Below are 18,008 nucleotides of genomic sequence, written 5' to 3' on the forward strand. Positions count from 1 at the left end.
TAAACACAAAAAATGGTCAATTAGGACAGGCCAGTAAGCAGGGATGTTGACCTCTGCTGTGGCGTCTCATTCAGGCACAATAATCACTTAACACTTAAAATAGGCTGCCCACAACAGCCGAAGCTGTAAAATCAGAACATTTTATGTTCAACACATTTTTGTTTATGTAAAGTAGACTTCAATCATAACACCGCAGAGTTCAGAGGTCAAAGGGTGAAGTGACAAGCATGACAACAAAAGCCAAGGACTCAAACTTTTTTCTTTCTTTAATCTCACAAACACATCCTGTAAAAGAAGCTCAGTACGTTTTTATCCCAAGGCCATGCCACGGCATTTCTGTACCGCCTTGTGACTTGATTCTCGCATTTCTCACATGATCAGGCCGCAGCTTGGCGCTGACAGGCCACTGTTATTTATTTGGCCGGTTTGCCGTTAAGAAAACCGCAAACAGCAAAAGACAGAAATGTCTTTAATGGGTCTGTTGGGCCAACGGAGCTTCCCATGGGTCACCGCGAGTGTGCTGTTAGAGAGAAGTCATTTGAACTGATTTGGCTGTGCCACATTTAGGATCATTCACAGGAAACTGCAGTGGCCTTGTGGTCAATGTCACACTATGTTTTAACAGACTGTGAAGTGTTACACAGTTTTTTGTTAAGCTGAGTGGTATTTTGTTCAATTAGAAAGAATTATGTCCCATTTACCTCCTTCAAAAGTAATACATTTAAACACAGCATAGAAAGGAGGCCTTAAAGAAAAAAGCATAAAGAAATACTCTCAATACGCTTTTAGAGATGAGCAAAAACAAAAGCAGTTGACCTTGTCCCATGTTCAAGTCACCATTCCTCTTCAGCGAACACACATTTGCAGCTTCTCACTAGGCCCAGCCTTCAGCCACAATAATCCTGTCTTTTCTTAAATAACTTAAACACACACATTTAAAAAAAAGACTTTAATTAAGTTCCTCTGTGCAAACATTAACCTTGTGCGGGGCTGAGGAGAGTCAGCGAGAGATCATGTGCCGAGGACGAGGACTGTGGTCACGGTGCCGTGGAAAAGGTTAATGAACAGGGCCAGGCGTGTTTGCTCAGGCCGAGTAGCCACCGGCCAGAGGACACTGAGGATCATTCACCGGGGGCCACACACACCCATCTCTTCATTTTACTAGAGTGCTGCTCAAACAGCGTCCAAATGACAAGGTGACACTGAGTACGCCATTACGTGCCCGGCGCTGGAATTGCATTCATCTTTTTAAGATGACTTTAGCCTTTGTGGACACTGTGCCGCTATTAGGAAGATCAGGGGAATAAACCACCGAGATCCAAGAGATTACTGTGACTGGCGGGGAGATGATCTTCCAAGGACAATGTGGCAATGCAGCCAACCACTGCGCCCGACCACATTAACTTATTTATTCATTTATTTATTTATTTGTATGTTTAATTATTTATTTCTCCTGATGGTCCCTCGACATTTTTTGGCACATGTGGGATGACTGCAATAACAAAAAGCTACTGCAAAATGTTGGTCATTTTCACCATATCAACATATGGTATGCTATACAATTCAAGTTATGGAACAATAGGGAATGACACAACATAATTGTGGGTTTGCTCTTAATTTTTGCTGTCATCGAAACACCAGCAGGTTCCTCCAGTCTTCCTCTACCTGTGAATCAGGTGTGTAGTGTTTGTAGCCAGTCAGAATCAGAACCTCCCGTTGAGAACAGGAAACAAGCCCTGGGTATGGATTCAAGGTCCTGTACCTATGTGGTGTTAGGTGTGCCATTTTCTTACAATACAAAATGAGAAACCTGAGACCTTTCTTCTCTCATGTAAAGTCGTTTGAGTTACATTCCAGCTGTTGTTATTGTTGCTAAGCAACATAATTCGTTCAGCAGTCGGAGGAGGTCACAATTGCTTCAGCGGTGCCTTGTGACAAGGGAAATAACAATGGTCAGGAAGTCAGAAAATGTTTCTCAGCCAGTTACAAATGGAGAACAGCGGTAAAATCTGTAGCACCTACTGTGTTCAGAAGTGATCAAAGAGTTTCTAAAACTGTGAAATAAAAGTTTTCTGTACTGCTAACAATCCATCATTTAAAAAAATGGAATTAACAATTCCATTAATCACTTATGCTGACATCATGTCAACAGCTTTTGAAAAAGATCAGGAGTAGAGTCCCTTGACAACTGATCTGCATTCATTCTGAATATGCACTTTCCTGTCTTAATGGATAATTAACACTAAATAAATATGTGTCCATTGAATACACTGCTGTTCAGGTAGATAAATAGCAGGAGGTTTTCAGTAAGATTTCAAGGCTGTGGTGAGGAGGGAGGTCTACAGGTGTATCAGTCTTGGTTTATTATTATGTCATTATTATTGTTCTATTATTGTTCTTATTATTATTATCATTATTACCATGATCATCCATTCTCTGCGAGATTACATCACCATCAAGCTCCGGGCTGTAGCCATTACTGCTGTGGAACATTTTTAGCCCAACAGTTTACAGGGGTCAATAGGTCACTGCTGCCAGTGCACCTCAGCTGGTATTTTCACCATTTATATGGAGAATGACCTAAAAGGTGGTCACACAGGGCTTTACTGTAGCTGAAAATGGCTCACATTGACCACAATTGTTTAAATGATTGATAAATGTGGATGGTTTTAAATGCAAATACATTCTTGCCATCGATGTTAATGAAACTTGCTTTATTCCAAATAAATAATTTGGAATTCTAATAGAAAAATTAAGATGTAGGTCTGTGGTCATAAAAGGCTACATTTTCACATTGAAGTGTGCTTGTTAGGTCTTCAGTGTAAATGGAAAACAGCCAGCCAGACGACCATTAGGGATCCCCCTGTGGTCTGCTGGCTTGTATCAGGAGTTCCTTCAGTGTATATAATCAGGGCTGATTCCTGCAGACGGAACTCTTTAACCCCTTTAACCCCATTGCTCTCATTGCATGTCCCCTGGGTGGAAGGGTTTTCATGGTCCTGTATGTCCACTTGGTGATCCTAAAGCCAGTGAAGATAGATATTTACCAAACACATGACAAGATTACAAAGGACAACCAACTTCTCCAAAATGTACTAAAAGCAACTTACTTACTCATTGTAACAAAAAACTGTGTTTAAAAGACACCTCCTGAGGGGTCTCCTTCAACTGCAACATGATGACCCTGACTCCACGTTCCACTACTCCACACTTCTAATCCCTAGAGACCAACACAGTCTTAATTACCGGAGTAGTATGAAGTGTGGACTCAGCAGAACTGGCTTCAGGTACTTCTCTGTGTCCCAAATAAGAAGGCACATCTTTGCACAAAAGCATGTTACTGCAGTAAATCTTACATAGTGAATACACCCTGCCCTCCACATTCCCAATTCCCTGACCTCTGTCCTTACAAATGTCCCACAGCCAGGTATGTCCAGGACAAAAGGTCGGCTCAAAGTTATACTGAGGCTTTATGTTTGCCATATTTAGGCTGAGCTCTCGTCTCTCTCGGACTTGGCTAAGCACTGAGGGACTGCAGGAAATGCACCAGTGTGCTGGATGCAAATTGTGGGAGGCTTTTCAACGATGTTAAATTTCACACACTTTATATTCACCGCGAAAATATTCTACAAAGGCAACTTATCCCTCAGCAGCACAGTGGGCAGGTCTCCACTGGGGGTGACATGTTCATGGTCACTGGTGAGAACTGCTATTTTTTCCACAAAACCTGACACCTAGTACTGCAACTGGAGTTATCCAGCAATTTCCAATGGATGCAATTCAACTACCCACTAACCCGATCTTCAGTGTTTTATTTCTCACCAAAGCAGCGCCATTTCTTTACATGTGGCAAAGGGATGCTAGGAGTCACAGTGTTAAGTAGTGCTGATGGGATTCTTACAGCTGTCAGCGGCTCTGCTGGGTTGAGAATGGTTCAGCATCAGCCAGAAACTGACCACAGATGAACAGATTCTAATGAAACTGCCTGAACAGTAGAACATATACACACACTATAATTATATGTGTGTGTGTGTGTGTATAATTTACTGGTTTGTAATGTTTCAACTCAATGAGCTTTCAGTTATCACTCAGGGATCCGTTCATTTTAAACTTATAAAAACATCATTAAGGTTTTGTCTTCTGGGTAACAGGAAATCCGACCACACCTCACACCTCCCAACCCAACCATCTGAATGTTCACTGCTGTCGGCTGCAATCTGTTACTGTTAAACTGGTCATTGCACAACGCTCTTTAGTATAATCCTTAGCCACTACCAATGAAGTCTGTCTTTTGTCCTCACTGAACATAAATATCTTTGCTTGCGATATAGCTTTCATACTTTTTTACTACTTTTATTCTGAATTAACTTCCCCTTTATTCTTTAACTATGCACAGTCAAAAAAAGAGTGGTTCAGTAGGCATTTCACTGCATGTTGTACTGCTATAACTATGCATAGTGACAATCCTGTAAATCCTGAGGACATACTTGACCTGACATCAGAAAACATTCTATGCCTTTCATAGTGATTTGAAATGTTTTATGAATCAGATTGTTAGGAGTCGCATTACTTGACTGCTTTGCTCCTTACTGGCATCATCATAGAAAGTGAAAGTAAAAGCTACAGACAACTGCCCCATGACATGACACAATGACTAATGACAGAGTATGTGTGTCACAACTTTGGAACTGGTAGTGTAGTTTCTAGTTTTGACTTCCATCCAGTGGGGCCGCCTTATACAGGTTCTGTTGAATATTTCTAGCCCTAGTAAGCCGTAGCATCTCCTGACAACATTATCCGGATATCTTGGGTAACGAGAACAAAACTGGCTGAAGGAAAAACAAAACAGCATGTCGAGCAGAAACAACAAAACACTGTTATTCCCTTCGCATAAGAAGCTCATTTGAATTTGGTGCAGCTCCTGGGCTCTAAATTTAGACGTTCCTCACCCTCTCCTGTGCACCCTCTCCCTCCCCATGCCCATAAATAAAGAAATAAATAAATGAAGTGCGCTTGCCACTTTAAACTCAGTCTGTGTGTCTGATGTCGGCCCCCGGTTCACACCTTAATTACCCGCCACATTAAAAGATTTCCAAACCCTCGGCCCTATTATGGACCATGAGGGGAGAATAAGCGTTTGAAGTGCCCCAGTGCCTCTCCCCTCCAGCCTTCATTACTTTAAATGACATTGCTCACATGGTGATGTGGGGGTCCGAGCTTTTTTTTATTTATATATATATATATATATATATATATATATATATATATTCGCAAAACCCCCAGGCATAAAAAGGGCGGTTGGAGGGTGGGAGGAGAGGGGGGGTCATTCGGCCTGCCAGTGGAGGAGGAGTTCGCAGTGTACCCTCTGCGATGGTTCAGAGCGACGCAGCGGGCGCGGCAGGCGATGCGTACGTTCGCGCACCATTAATGTGCCCTGAGAAGTCGGCAGCCCAGCAGTGGACATGCAGAAAGAAAAAAAAACAAAAAACCTCACGCTCGTATTTGATCTGGCCAGCGCCATCTGGGAGGTGACATTCATGCGTCTGTTTGAATTAACAGCTCCGGCTGGCCAACGGATCGAACTGACGGAGGGCATTTATTCCTCCACCGTAATGTGTTCATATTTACAGGACCAAGTGGCCTGGTTAATTACAGCGTTTTTAATTACACCCTGCCAACGTGTAGCATATAGCTTATACCTGCTCTGACGAGACCCTTTGTCCTTTCAGTGATCTTTCCCCTCATTTGCAGCCTTTGGGTACAAGCCCCTTCACTCACACTCACGCACACACAGTCTTCCCAGGGGTCGGCAGTGACAGGGTTAATGTGGCAGAAAGCTTTTGCCCAGTGGATTGTTTATCGACTGAGAGAGAAGGTCTTCTTTCTCTCAGCGAGTTAAGTCAGCCTCCCTTTTGTTAGACGCTGGCCATTTGAGGAAAGCTTATCCCTGACCTTCTGCCGTGGAGACTGATGACAAGGACACCGCGCACTAACCTTGACATTCAGCGGGCTAAATGGCTTTTTCCACAAGCAGTCAGCAAACAGGGAGACAGGCGGTAAGAGGTCAAGAACTAATGAATCCATACCTGCGAGAAACTTAGCAACAGCGGCCGGTTTAAAGGGACAGCCTGTGCCGAAAGCGTGTCATCTGCACGGGGAATAGCCGCTGAGACATGGTCAGCGCATACACACACACACACACACACACACACACAAAGGGTGACTCTGTGCAGCTGCTCCGAGGCTCAGAAATATGATTATAGCGATAAACCTTGCTCTCGTGGCAGATGCACTGACCGGCCTTCATAGTCCGTTCACAGTCTGTACAGCAGACTTGTCCTTTGGCAGCGTGCCGCTGTGACATCATTTATGCAAATGCAGAGTGTTTTCTGAGAAGACCAGAGATCAGTGCTTATGTTGGAGGCAGACAAATGATGCTGCATTTAAAGAGCAAAAAAAAAAAAAACAGCACTTTATGATTTTTGTTTAGAATTAAAGGCACATTCTCACTTTTCTGGTTTGCTCAGGAGAGACAGGTTGGAGCAGAGGGATGAAATGCAACAAACTGAAACAGAACAAACCAGGGTTTTTTAACAAAAGCAAGCAGGGTAATTACAGGCAAAACTCAGCCAAACGTGTTAAGAAGTGATCCCTGGTACTTACAGCATAATCGTGATCTTGGGGACGCTCCCCTAGAGAGAAATGGAAAGGAACATGAACATAACAAAAGAAAGGGAAATAGATGGGCTTAAACTGGAATTGGCAACAATTAAACAGACTGGAAGCATTAGGGCTGCGAACGTGACACTTGAAAGTTCTAAAGTTGTCTCCCACTCTCATAGGGCATGAGTTAATTGGTCATAAGTGCATAAGGTGAATAGGGAGCTTTATGTGTTTTTTACGTGATGGCTGCCAGAGAGTAAATGCCACCAGATCCTCTGTGTTCTCGACTGACACTGAGTTCTAGCATCTTTAAAAAGATGAGATGTACCAACATTGTAACAGTCTACTGTACGAAAAGAACCGGCACAAACACCAAGGCAGACTGGAGGTCGGCGGAGCGCTTTTCCACAAGCGCTCTTCTTTTACGACTGTTGTTGTGCGAGCACTTAACTCGGCGTCCTTTGTCCCTAATGAGATAAGACAGTGTCAGGTGAAAACAGTGCTAACCTTTCTTCTTGTTTACAGTACATGCGAACAAGACGGGAGGTGACCTCTCCAAAGTTTACAGTCGAGCCCATGAGACAGCGTCAGGCCTAATGAGAAGCCTTGTGGGAACTCATATCAGCATCTCGCCCTGCATGGAGACAGTGTCAGTTGGCAAGGGAGAGTCGGTCACTCACACACACACACACACACACACAAATACACACTCACTCACTTCCACTTCCACTTCCACTCGGTTGTCTTGTGTTCATGTGAACATTGCAGTTTGTACACATTGCGTGGGCAGTACTGTTGATTTATTGATTATTAAATGGTTCTCAAATGTGATTGACCAATACACACATATTTGTGCATATGTTAATTTAATTATGTATAATTCCATTATATCATTTTTTAATAAAAATATATCATTTTTGCTGATATGTTGCTTCACAACCATATTTATTGGATGACATAACAGATTCTATTGATTATTATTAATAAAAAATGTTGCCTAATTAATTGCAATGGCCTACAGGCTAACAGTTATGACAGCTTTGAAGACCTTTACTTTCGCACATTTTATAATGTACCCATGCACCCATTGAGCTTGGCAACCTTTGTCCACAGCAACTCAAGGGGTGATATCTTAAACAGAAAGAGAGAGGGGAGCGATGGAGAGATGAATACACTCGTACAGTATAAACACCTCCCTGCAGACCCCCTTTCTTTCCCCTCTGTAACTTAATCAAGCTGTGGACTGGGAGCATGCTGGAGCCAGGTCCTGTACGTGTGTGTGTGTGTGGGGGGAGTGAGCTTGCGTGTGTATGTGTGCCTGTGTAAACTGTAGAGCCGTGGGTCTGCTCTATATCTATCAGGCGACTGGTGACGGGGGCCGGACTCTTGTCTTTATGGGGCCAGAGGGCTGAGGCTTCACTGTATCACCTCCCTACAGGACAGCTGCTCCCCTCTCTGAAATACATCATCCTGTCCGCCCGTCTCCTCCCTGCTCCCCCTCTCAAGCAGGGGGGGGTCAGATGTGCAGACAGAGAGTCCTTGTCCAGCAGAGGTCAATGGATCTAACAGAGAGAATAGTTGGAGGAGCTGAAAACTATCCCCCTATCCCAGCACTGTCATGGGACGGCGCTCCGTAACGCTGAGTCAAACTCCTGACAAGAGGACGGAAAACCTGCTGAAATTAAGAACGCAAGCTGCATCCTGCCTCTCCTATGGCCCGTCTTCATTTCAAAACTGCGTCCAGAGTTTAGTGCCATCCGGCCAGCACACATAAACATTGCCAGTTTTCATGGTCCGCAGTGAAACCAGGCACTACAAGGGCGCTGCGGGTAACCGAAAGCTCTCAACTTGGCAAGACGGCTGTCGTGAGCGAGCCGCGGAATAAGGGTTAAATAATCACCTTAATGTAAGGCTGTTTACTGTTGGCCTCAGTCAATTATTTGAGCGAGGCGGCTACACGCAGAGCGTTATAAAAGCGGCCGTATCGCAGACACTGCCATTTGCTCCAACTTTACTGTGCAAAAAATATGACTCATACTTTTATGGGGCTCTCCATTCTTGACGGGCCTTTTTGAATCCCTGAACCCCACTGAACTGTACATTTCCTTAATTGCAGCGCAGCTTGTAACCCAGGTAATTGGCCATCTTTCTCCAACACTCTCTGCTCTTGAGATGACTAGACAGCTGAGGTGGTTTAAAAAAACAATATCTTCTGAGAAAACAATAGAGAATGAGGACATGCTTAACTCCCCGTCTAACTTAATTTAAAAAAAACAAGTGAAAGAAAGTCTGAGCCACTCTAAAATCATCTGCATTTAAAGTATGCATTCTAAGCAGTCTAGCATTTAAAAAAAAAACAAAGAAGAAGGATTGAACTGGCAAAACTCCTGGCAGATGAAGATTGGCTGTTGACAGCTGGATGACCTCTGCCCTCTGCTCTCCGGGGCCTGTGATTGGCTGCTGGATAGACTCGCACTGCTGCGCTGCCTGCTGTAGCGGACCACTCGCTTCACATGCTGCTCTCCTTTCGGGCAATGTTCCATACTCTAGTGTTCCTGGCTTCTGAATGCACACACACACTCACAATCTGACACATACACACTGTGCATAAAACATGCTGTTACTTATATCCAAGGAGAGGGCCTGGCTGTAATGCTGTCCATCAGCGCTGCTTAGAGCAATTTATCGGTTGTTTTGACTTGAGTTATATTTCCTGGAAAAAAGTGCATATTTTCCTATGTTGACGATTGTAACAGCAAATGTTGCACACTGTGCACACAGATGCTGAATTGCTCCGCCTCCCAGCGCTTGTTGGGTTAATATTGGCGAGACGCAACGCTGATCAACGTCCTTCTGAGTCGACCAAACTTTTTCTTTGTCCTCCAGCCCCGTCTTGTCCCTCCCCTGGGTTTAATGTGTCCATGATATAACCCAGCCTTGAGGGGAGCAGCGTGTTTACTTTCTGCTGCTAAATCCACACACTGGCCAAAGAGGGGTCAGCAGCAGGCCATCCTGTACCCCACCAAAGCCCTGCTATTCATCCACATCACTCAGCAGCCAGCCAGCCAGGTCTGCCGCTGCCTGCAGGCCCCGCTCTCATCTTCCCCTCGGTCCTCCCTCCCGTTCTCCATCTCTCTTCATCCGTCTCTCCATTTGTCCCTCCTGCTTTTTTTCTTAAAAAAGAAAACCAGCCGAGGCGGGACAGACAAAACACAACCCATGTGAGGTTGTGGGGACAGAGGTGGACCACAGTTTGCTCTTGCACTCTTTTTTTCTCCTTCAACACCCCCAGGCACCAAAGCCACACTTGCTCTGGACAGAACACTCTCTGACAGCAGCTGGGCCAACGTGCAACTCTGCACAGTGGTGCTGCCCTCTTTTTGGTCATGTTAACCCAACCTGTCGCAAGCCCTGATAGAGCATGGCTCATCTATCATGCTGGACGGGTGATGTCCGGCACACATTCCAATACTGTACATGCAACCACCGTTTTTTCACCCTAGGGAACGTCTTTTTTCCCCCTGACCTCCCCCTGCAACTCTGCTCTATAGAAGTCACTTCAGAAATGCTGGGGGGTTTAACCAACCATGTCCTATAACATGAAGGAATGCTGGCGAATCATGTGCCTGTTTGGACACAGTAGAGACCAACTGGGATTTCTATATCATGACTGTAGCTGGTTATATTGAGGTGAAGAAGGATGAACTCTTTTTGGAATTATAGATTTTATACACACACACACACACATACACACATATATATATATACACACATACACACACACATACACTATATATAAATTATATTTGTGGGGACGAACAACTTCAACAAACTAAGTTTAAATTTTATTCTTCAATATATACAGTATTTCCTGTAACCGTTAGTTCAAATCTAATGGTGAGCTGTGAAAATAAAATAAGTTGTAATAATAGAAAAACTAATTGGTTTTCAGTAAATAACAAACTCTCCACAACACACAGAAAGCAGGAGACTGTGACCTCTCAGGTCAGGACAGCAGTGTGTGGGATGAATGTGACCTTGCGAAAATGTCCCCCTCTGTGAGTTGCCGGTGAAAGGGAAAGACTCACCCGCTGCCTCAGGATCTGTGCTGCTGATCTCCGGGGTCTGAGACGCAAAACACCATTAGCATCAGCTCACATGCAATTCAGATGAGCGCCTCAAATCCAGCATGAAATTAAATTTAAAACTTGGACTGAGACACTTTCATCTGATTTGTTGCCAGATATCACAAGAAGAACCCCTGTCTGAGCTCAGCTTGTGCATGTGTGTGTGCGTGTGTGTAAGTGTGTGTCTTTGGAGAAGCAGTTATGAATTTGTAAACTTTCAGTTTACCTAATATCACATCTGTGTGTGAGTGTGTGTGTAGACATGCAAAAAACTGGATGTGTCTTCAAGTGACTCTGTGTCTGGGCTCAGTGAGTTAAGGTAAGAGTTTGTGTGTGTGTGTCTGTGTTTTCTACATGATTTGTACTGAGATGAAATGCACACAAAATGTATTTAATTTCAAATAAAAATAAATGGTTTGTAATAAAACTGTTTATTTACATTGTGTATGTCATGTACACTACATATATGGCAATATAGAGCATACAGTATGTCTGACAGGTCTAGTATTCAAAAGTGGAAACGCAAGTTTTTGGAGTTGTCTGGTCATTCTCAGTTCTTGATGCTAAGGAATGCAGAAGGACTTCCCAGGAGTCTATGCTCGTCTCCAGACATAAACAATAAAGGAGTGGCTGCACTGGACCATTCAGACAGTGAGCACACAAAGACACAAAGGCAACCCCCTGACTACACAAACAATGCAAAACCACTGCCACCCCCCAGTGCAACGAGGCCTCTTGCTCACATACACCAAGGTTAAAGGTAATTTAAGACTTCTGGACATGCCCTGTGATAACTCATGTGAATGCTGTGTGATGTCATTTTGTTCTTGTTTGTACACTTATACACAAACACCCACATGCACGCACACACACACGCACACACACGGCAATGACTGCACTGCTCTGATCATAAGATTAGCCAGCAGGTCATCTGCACTGAAATCCATTTACCCAACTGTGCCCTTGGTCTACAGTGCTCCCTGGTTAAGATTTATGATTGCGTGGCCCGATGTGGCGTGCACTTGGTCCTGATAATTAAAGGCCCCATTATTACTGGCAAGATGCATGCAGAAAAGGGTGGTGCTAAAGGTCGCATGAGGCACTGAGCAGAGCTGCAATTCTTCACGTCTTTCCATTCAAATGTGCTGCCTGTTCACTCCTTCTCCCTACTTGGCCTTCATTTACTTACCTGTGCCTTTGCACTGCGGTCACCGTATGCCAGAAAAACACACTTATTTTTGAAAAATCCTATTTAAATGACATAATGGAAAATATGGGGGTACGTTTAAGACAGGCATAATTGTGCTTAATGTGAATTTGTGGGCAGTGCGTTTGCAGGCTGTGTTGTTATGACACTCCGATGTCGGCTTATGTAAATGGCCCCTTCCATTGTCCTCTACCAGGGCTGAAATGTGAGAATGATCAGGGGAGATGAAGAGATTGGCCTGGTGACATCCTTCCTACATTAACTGTTAAATGGGAGGAATGGGCAGAACAATACCCTACCGTGCTGTCGCCCAGACTACATGCCTCTCAACAATGTGCTGGCATGTCCGCCGCAGCCTCTATTGTGGCATCCTGACACACCTATCTGCTGCTGTCAGAGTGCTGCGCCGTTCCACGCCACCCTCCGTCTGCTGGCGTCCAAACGGGAAAACAATGCATCGCCCGCTAAGGCACCATACTGAGAAACAGACCGACACAAGACCCACACATGCACTGGAGCAGTCCTCATGCCAAGCTGCAATTAGAAAGGTCGAGGGGGTACCTGAGTACCAGCATGCTGATCTCGCAATATGCCAATGAAAGAAAAACAGTTCTGTACAATACAAGGGGACAGGACAAGGTATGCATAAGTGAAACAAATTCAGGAAAAAACCCCAAAACAATCAGTATGCCTGGAAGGCTACAACAATAATAACAATAGTCACAATAATAACAATAATAATAATAAAGAGAGAGCCGAGAATGTGGCGGCAGAAGTCATAGCACACCTCAATCAAATTACATGGATGCTGGATGAACATGTCACCCTTGGATTTTTTCATTTGCATAAAACAATTACCCCACGGACAGTGGGTTCAATGTCGTCTAGACAACATGCTTCACATGGTGTCATCAACTTCAGACACACTAGACTGGCTATAAATTAGCAATGAGCTGGGCCTGGCCAAGATGCATTATGGTGCTTATAAACCATGAGAATTTATTTAAATAGATAACACACATGCAAATCTCCTCGCTGGCATGGCAACGATCTTGATAGGAGTGCTCCATATGCGGAACAGAGGGCAGCTGAGCGAGCAGGGGAGGGGGCAGGGGGTCTCACAGCCCCGCTCTCATTATTAGTGTACACAACGGCCACTTATTAACTCCTAATGGTAAAGAGTGACCCAACGGGTCTGACCTATACATAATATTGTTATTCTAATATTTTTCTGAATATGAAAGAACCGTACTACCATTTTATTTATTTACTGTAATCTGTAGGTTTATGTTAATAATAATAACAACAACAATAATAATAACAACAATAATAATAACGATAGTAACAGTTTTTTTGATAGTAGGTAGCAGTACCTGTAGTAGTAGCAGTCCAATCCTAATTTAATCTGTTTGTTTATTCATGCGGGTTTAAAAATGTTGAAGAATGCACTGTTGATGGTGCAAGTCACTATTAAACTATGGTCACTATGTGCTGCATTTGTGCCTTCATAAGAACAATACACACACAAACACACACACACACACACACACACACACACACACACACACACTGCTGGAACAGATGAGCAGCTGTGAGCATCTTCAGCATTTTACTTGTGGTTTTCGTTCCGGCACCTCCTCTCTCCTCATCCTCTTTTCTCTCTTTTTCTCCTCTCATGCCTGGGTTTTTCAGGAGTTAAAGGGGGTGTCAGCAGGGTGCCTTTCATCCTTACATCTTTATGTACTGCAGGGCATTTTGTTGCACCTCCTCCAAGCTTTCACCACACCGTCCTGGTCTCCTCGATCAATACAGACAGTGTGCTGAACGTCAGATGGAGGGAGGGAGAGAGAGAGGGGGAAGAAGACCACAGAGAAGGGAGAGACATGCTTCTTCTCTCTCACCCTCTGCTCGCCCTTAACCTTCCCCTCTTCTTAAAGAAAAAAGAAAGACTAAAACAAAACCCATCTTTATGCCTATTCTTCCCACTAAACTGCCTTTTGTTTAACATTTTACCTTGAAATCTAATTAGACATGAGAGAGAAAGTGTGTGTGTGTAGACATGATTTGTGTATATACAGCACACACCCCCATTTAGGGGGGTACATTTTGCCAAAAAAAGATCATAACCCAGCTGCCCCCCTTTCCTTGAGCCCCCCTCCTGCTCTCCCCCATGGTCTGCTTTTTCTCATGGTAAAATATGACACAAAGGTGGTGAGATGGCCCACAGTGCTTCTGAAGGCACCATTATAGAGCATAACCGGTCAGAAAAGGCCACATTCACACACTTGTGTTGGGCTTCACTAAAAGTTGCTGCCCCTTCAGGATGGAGCAAGACACATAAAAAAAAACATGTTTTCCTCTTGTTCTTCTCATCTAATTTCTGCCCTGTTCTCGTGTCCTCCGGGAGGTTAACCACGACATCCGACATGTGGGGTTTTACACCAGGCTTCTTTATCTGTGTAAACAGAGCAGGTAATGGTGGCTGTTTATCGTACAGCGAGCCCTCATCCTAACCTTTATGTCTTTATTGCTTGCATACCATACGCCTTGTTTATGTGTCTGGGTTTCCAGCCTGTGCCCTTGAACTTGGCCCCCGCCAGACTGGGCCCAACCCCGCACCAATGCGTCCCTACACCCCTCCTCTCCCCGGCACTTATCCAGCCGCTCAATCTCACCCTTACCCCTCCTCCCAACCACTGGACAGCCCTGACCCCCCACCAGCTCCCCCTCAGTCACTCAGGTCAGGCTGACAGCTGGGTGAGAGACACAGAAGAAGAGAGAAAGAGAGAGAGAGAGAGAAAGGGAGGGCGGGGCAGCCAGAGAAGGGGAGATGTGGCCAGCTGATGGTTGAGTGGTGGAGGGGGCAATTAACACAGAGCTGGAGTGTCATGTATTGAATGGCTAGCAGAGTGACGAGGCCGCAAATGACAAGCCCTTATTTGCACAGACAGAGGAAGTGGAAAAGAGTGAGTGAGCGAGCGAGCGAAAGAGAGTGAGAGAGCACTGTGACATCTCCTGGCCAAAGCTCGAGGATTAACGATGAATAGAAACAAAAGGACATCAGTAAACAAAGGAGGAGTGGTTAAAGGGAGAGCTCCTTATTTTCACTTCTCTTCCAGGATAGAAAGAGGCTAAAACGGTGGGAGGGAGGGAGATGACACGAAAGCAGAAGCAGTTGCTCTTCTCTTCCTATGGGATGGACACATTCGGATCTATATGCATGCATGTAGTGGCCTGGCATTGTGAATCAAGGGGGTCTTAATCAATGTCAGAGCTCAATCAATACACAGTCCCACGTTCCTCTCCTCTTCTCTGCTCCGCCTGCCCCTCTCCCCATCACCCAGACTTTCACATGTGGGTCAATACAGACACACTGCAGAAAAACTAAATGAAAAAAAAAACAATACCAGAGACTCAGCACTACACATAAACACCACAATACTTAAAGAAAAGAGAATAAGAAAATAAAAAAAGAGAGGGAGAACAAAATACTCACAAAGCTAAAACGGGAGGAAGTCGATAAATATGGTTAAGGAGGGGTTTAAAAAATGGGTTAGGGTTTCTGTTTGAAACAATGGACCAAGAGCCGAAAGGAAAGTTTGCTAATGTGAGAGGTTACAGGGTGTGTTTTTACCCTGTAAAGTTTCTCTGTCTCTTTGTTTCTGTGTGTGTATGTGTGTGTGTGAAGCCCTTAGGCTGCAGACAGCTGAGCAGCAGTCCCTCTGATCTGTTTAAACTACGCATGCAGAGACAGGAGAGGATAAACAGACCCTCTCTGGCCCGCAGCACCTCAGGCTAACATCCACCCCACTCAGCACAGAGCCCGTCCGGCTGTAGGACCACACCGCAGTCTCTGATCTCCTGTGAAAATCGAGATTAAAGCCACTAACTTCCTCTGAAAAGAATTGACGCAGTTCAGTTAAACTGTTAATGCAATAACAACAGCACAAACCACAGCAACAGCTAGCAACTATCACTACTATTACTAATAGTTCTACAACTATCACCAGTAGGCAGTGGTGGCCTTGCGGTTAAGGAAGCGGCCCCGTAATAAGAAGTTTGCCGGTTCGAATCCTGATCCACTGAGGTGCCACTGAGCAAAGCACCGTCCCCACACACTGCTCCCTGGGCGCCTGTCACGGCTGCCCACTGTTCACTCAGGGTGATGGGTTAAATGCAGAGGACAAATTTCACTGTGTGCACCATGTGCTGTGCTGCTGTGTACCACATGTGGCAATCACTTCACTTTAAGTAGTAGTAATAAAATTCTTCTTTCAGGTGTTCCCACTTGTGGATAATAGTGTTGTTTTTTCAACAAAATTTATGACACACATGCATATCTTTGTCAATTTTTCTCATGACAAAGACAAGACGAGATGCAACGGAAACGGTGGTCATATGACGATAACCGTAACGAAATATTTCATTTAATATTATTGACGAATAAAAACATTTTTCTTTTTGTTTACAAAGGACTACTAAAATATCTCTTAATTTATGTTGACAGTTTTGTTGACAAGATGCATTACTAAAAAAAGGAGACAAAGATTTTCACTGACTAAAACTATAATAAGATGTCATCAGTTCTCATAGAGTAAAACTAGACTGAAATGTCATAGGTTCTCGTTGACTAAAACTAGACTAAAATAGTAATGTCAAATTTTTGTCTAGATTAAAATGAGCATGGATGTGACGAAGACTAATAATAAAATGAAAGCTTCACACAAAGACTAGACTAAAACTAAAATTAAGACAAAAACAACTACAATGAACCAAGGATCACCTATTTTTTCTGTTGTTACTCCAACTGTGTTGTTGTCCACATATTGATTTGACAAAAGTTTTAAACTGGATTCACTTCCTGATGCAACCCTCCTCATTTATAGCAAAAAATGGTTTATTGATTATTTATTTCTGAGGCCAAAAGTCTATACTACATGAAAAATTAAAAACTCCAGGTGATACAACAGTTATAAAGGGCATAAAATAGAAAGATACTAATTAGTTGTACTGACTTTTTGAACCCCACTCAATTTAGATGCATGGTCATTGTCTGGGATTGGTCCTGCAAGAGAAAATGTAATGAGTAAATACAAGGTTTTATATTAGCGCTGGACATCATTCCTTGTGTTTTGTTCTGCTGCCCCCCTCCCTAAAATCTACTCACTCTGTACTAGACACAACACTGCTGCCTGTTAGTGACATCTGCTGGGAAATGGATGTTCCCCATCTCACCTACATACACTCTTAAATACACACATAGCCCCATCCTGCTCATTCCAGACCTCCACAGAGCAGTGTGAATAGGTCCCAGGTGGTGGCAGGCAAAACCCACCCCTTCACTCCGCCCAGCCAGTACCCATTCTAGTGTCCAGGCCCTCAGCTCACTGGTTTGCAGGGTTCCCCTCCTGTTGAGACTTCATAACCTGGTCTTGGAGTGCACAGTGAAAAGGTCTGGGTGTGTGTCTGTCTGTGTCAGTGTGTGTAGGAGGTCTGTTTTTGGGAGGGGCAGGCTGACAGCGGGATCCTCCCCCTGCTTATTCAGGATCAAGCTGAACCCAGAGAGTACCGCCTACCAAACCTTTACGATCTGTCAGCTTGAAGACTGTGCATTTATAATGAGTGTCTGTGCATTTCTCTCTCTCAGTGTGTGTGTGTGTGTGTGTGTGTTTGTATTTGGGGCTGTGTGTGTGTCTGCGTGTGCATGCATGCATGCAAGAGTGAGAGGAGGAAAAAAACATGAGCAGTGAATAAAAAAAATATAAGGATACTCTTCTTTGATGTTTTGTTTATGAGCTTTGCAATGGAATTAAACCCTATGAAAGTTGTTTATTCTGTACTGTTCTCTGGGAGCAGTCCAGCTGCTGACGTTTCGTCATATATTCCAACCTGATACTACAGTCCGGAAAGCGGAAAAAAAAAAAAGTTTAACTTTTAATGGCTTCCACGACTCAAGCATAACTCCGACTCAACACACAAACTAGTCCCATTAAAAGTGTTACAACTCCATT

At 44.1% G+C, this 18,008-nt stretch overlaps 1 long non-coding RNA gene across 2 annotated transcripts in view; it reads right to left on the reverse strand.

Annotated features, from left to right (window-relative positions):
* Positions 1–16,032, reverse strand: part of LOC114795897 (uncharacterized) — an 82,356-nt gene extending 66,324 nt beyond the window's left edge. Inside the window, exon 1 of one of the 2 annotated variants that reach the window (XR_003750565.1) lies at positions 15,768–16,032. This is a non-coding gene — a long non-coding RNA (uncharacterized LOC114795897). Of the gene's footprint in view, positions 1–6,663; positions 6,695–15,767 lie in introns of those variants that run through there. The other variant, XR_003750566.1, reaches the window with a different exon arrangement.
* Positions 16,033–18,008: the final 1,976 nt, after the last annotated feature.

This window comes from Denticeps clupeoides, chromosome 8 (genome assembly GCF_900700375.1).
Source record: "Denticeps clupeoides chromosome 8, fDenClu1.1, whole genome shotgun sequence".
In the NCBI taxonomy this organism is placed as follows: Eukaryota; Metazoa; Chordata; class Actinopteri; order Clupeiformes; family Denticipitidae; genus Denticeps; species Denticeps clupeoides.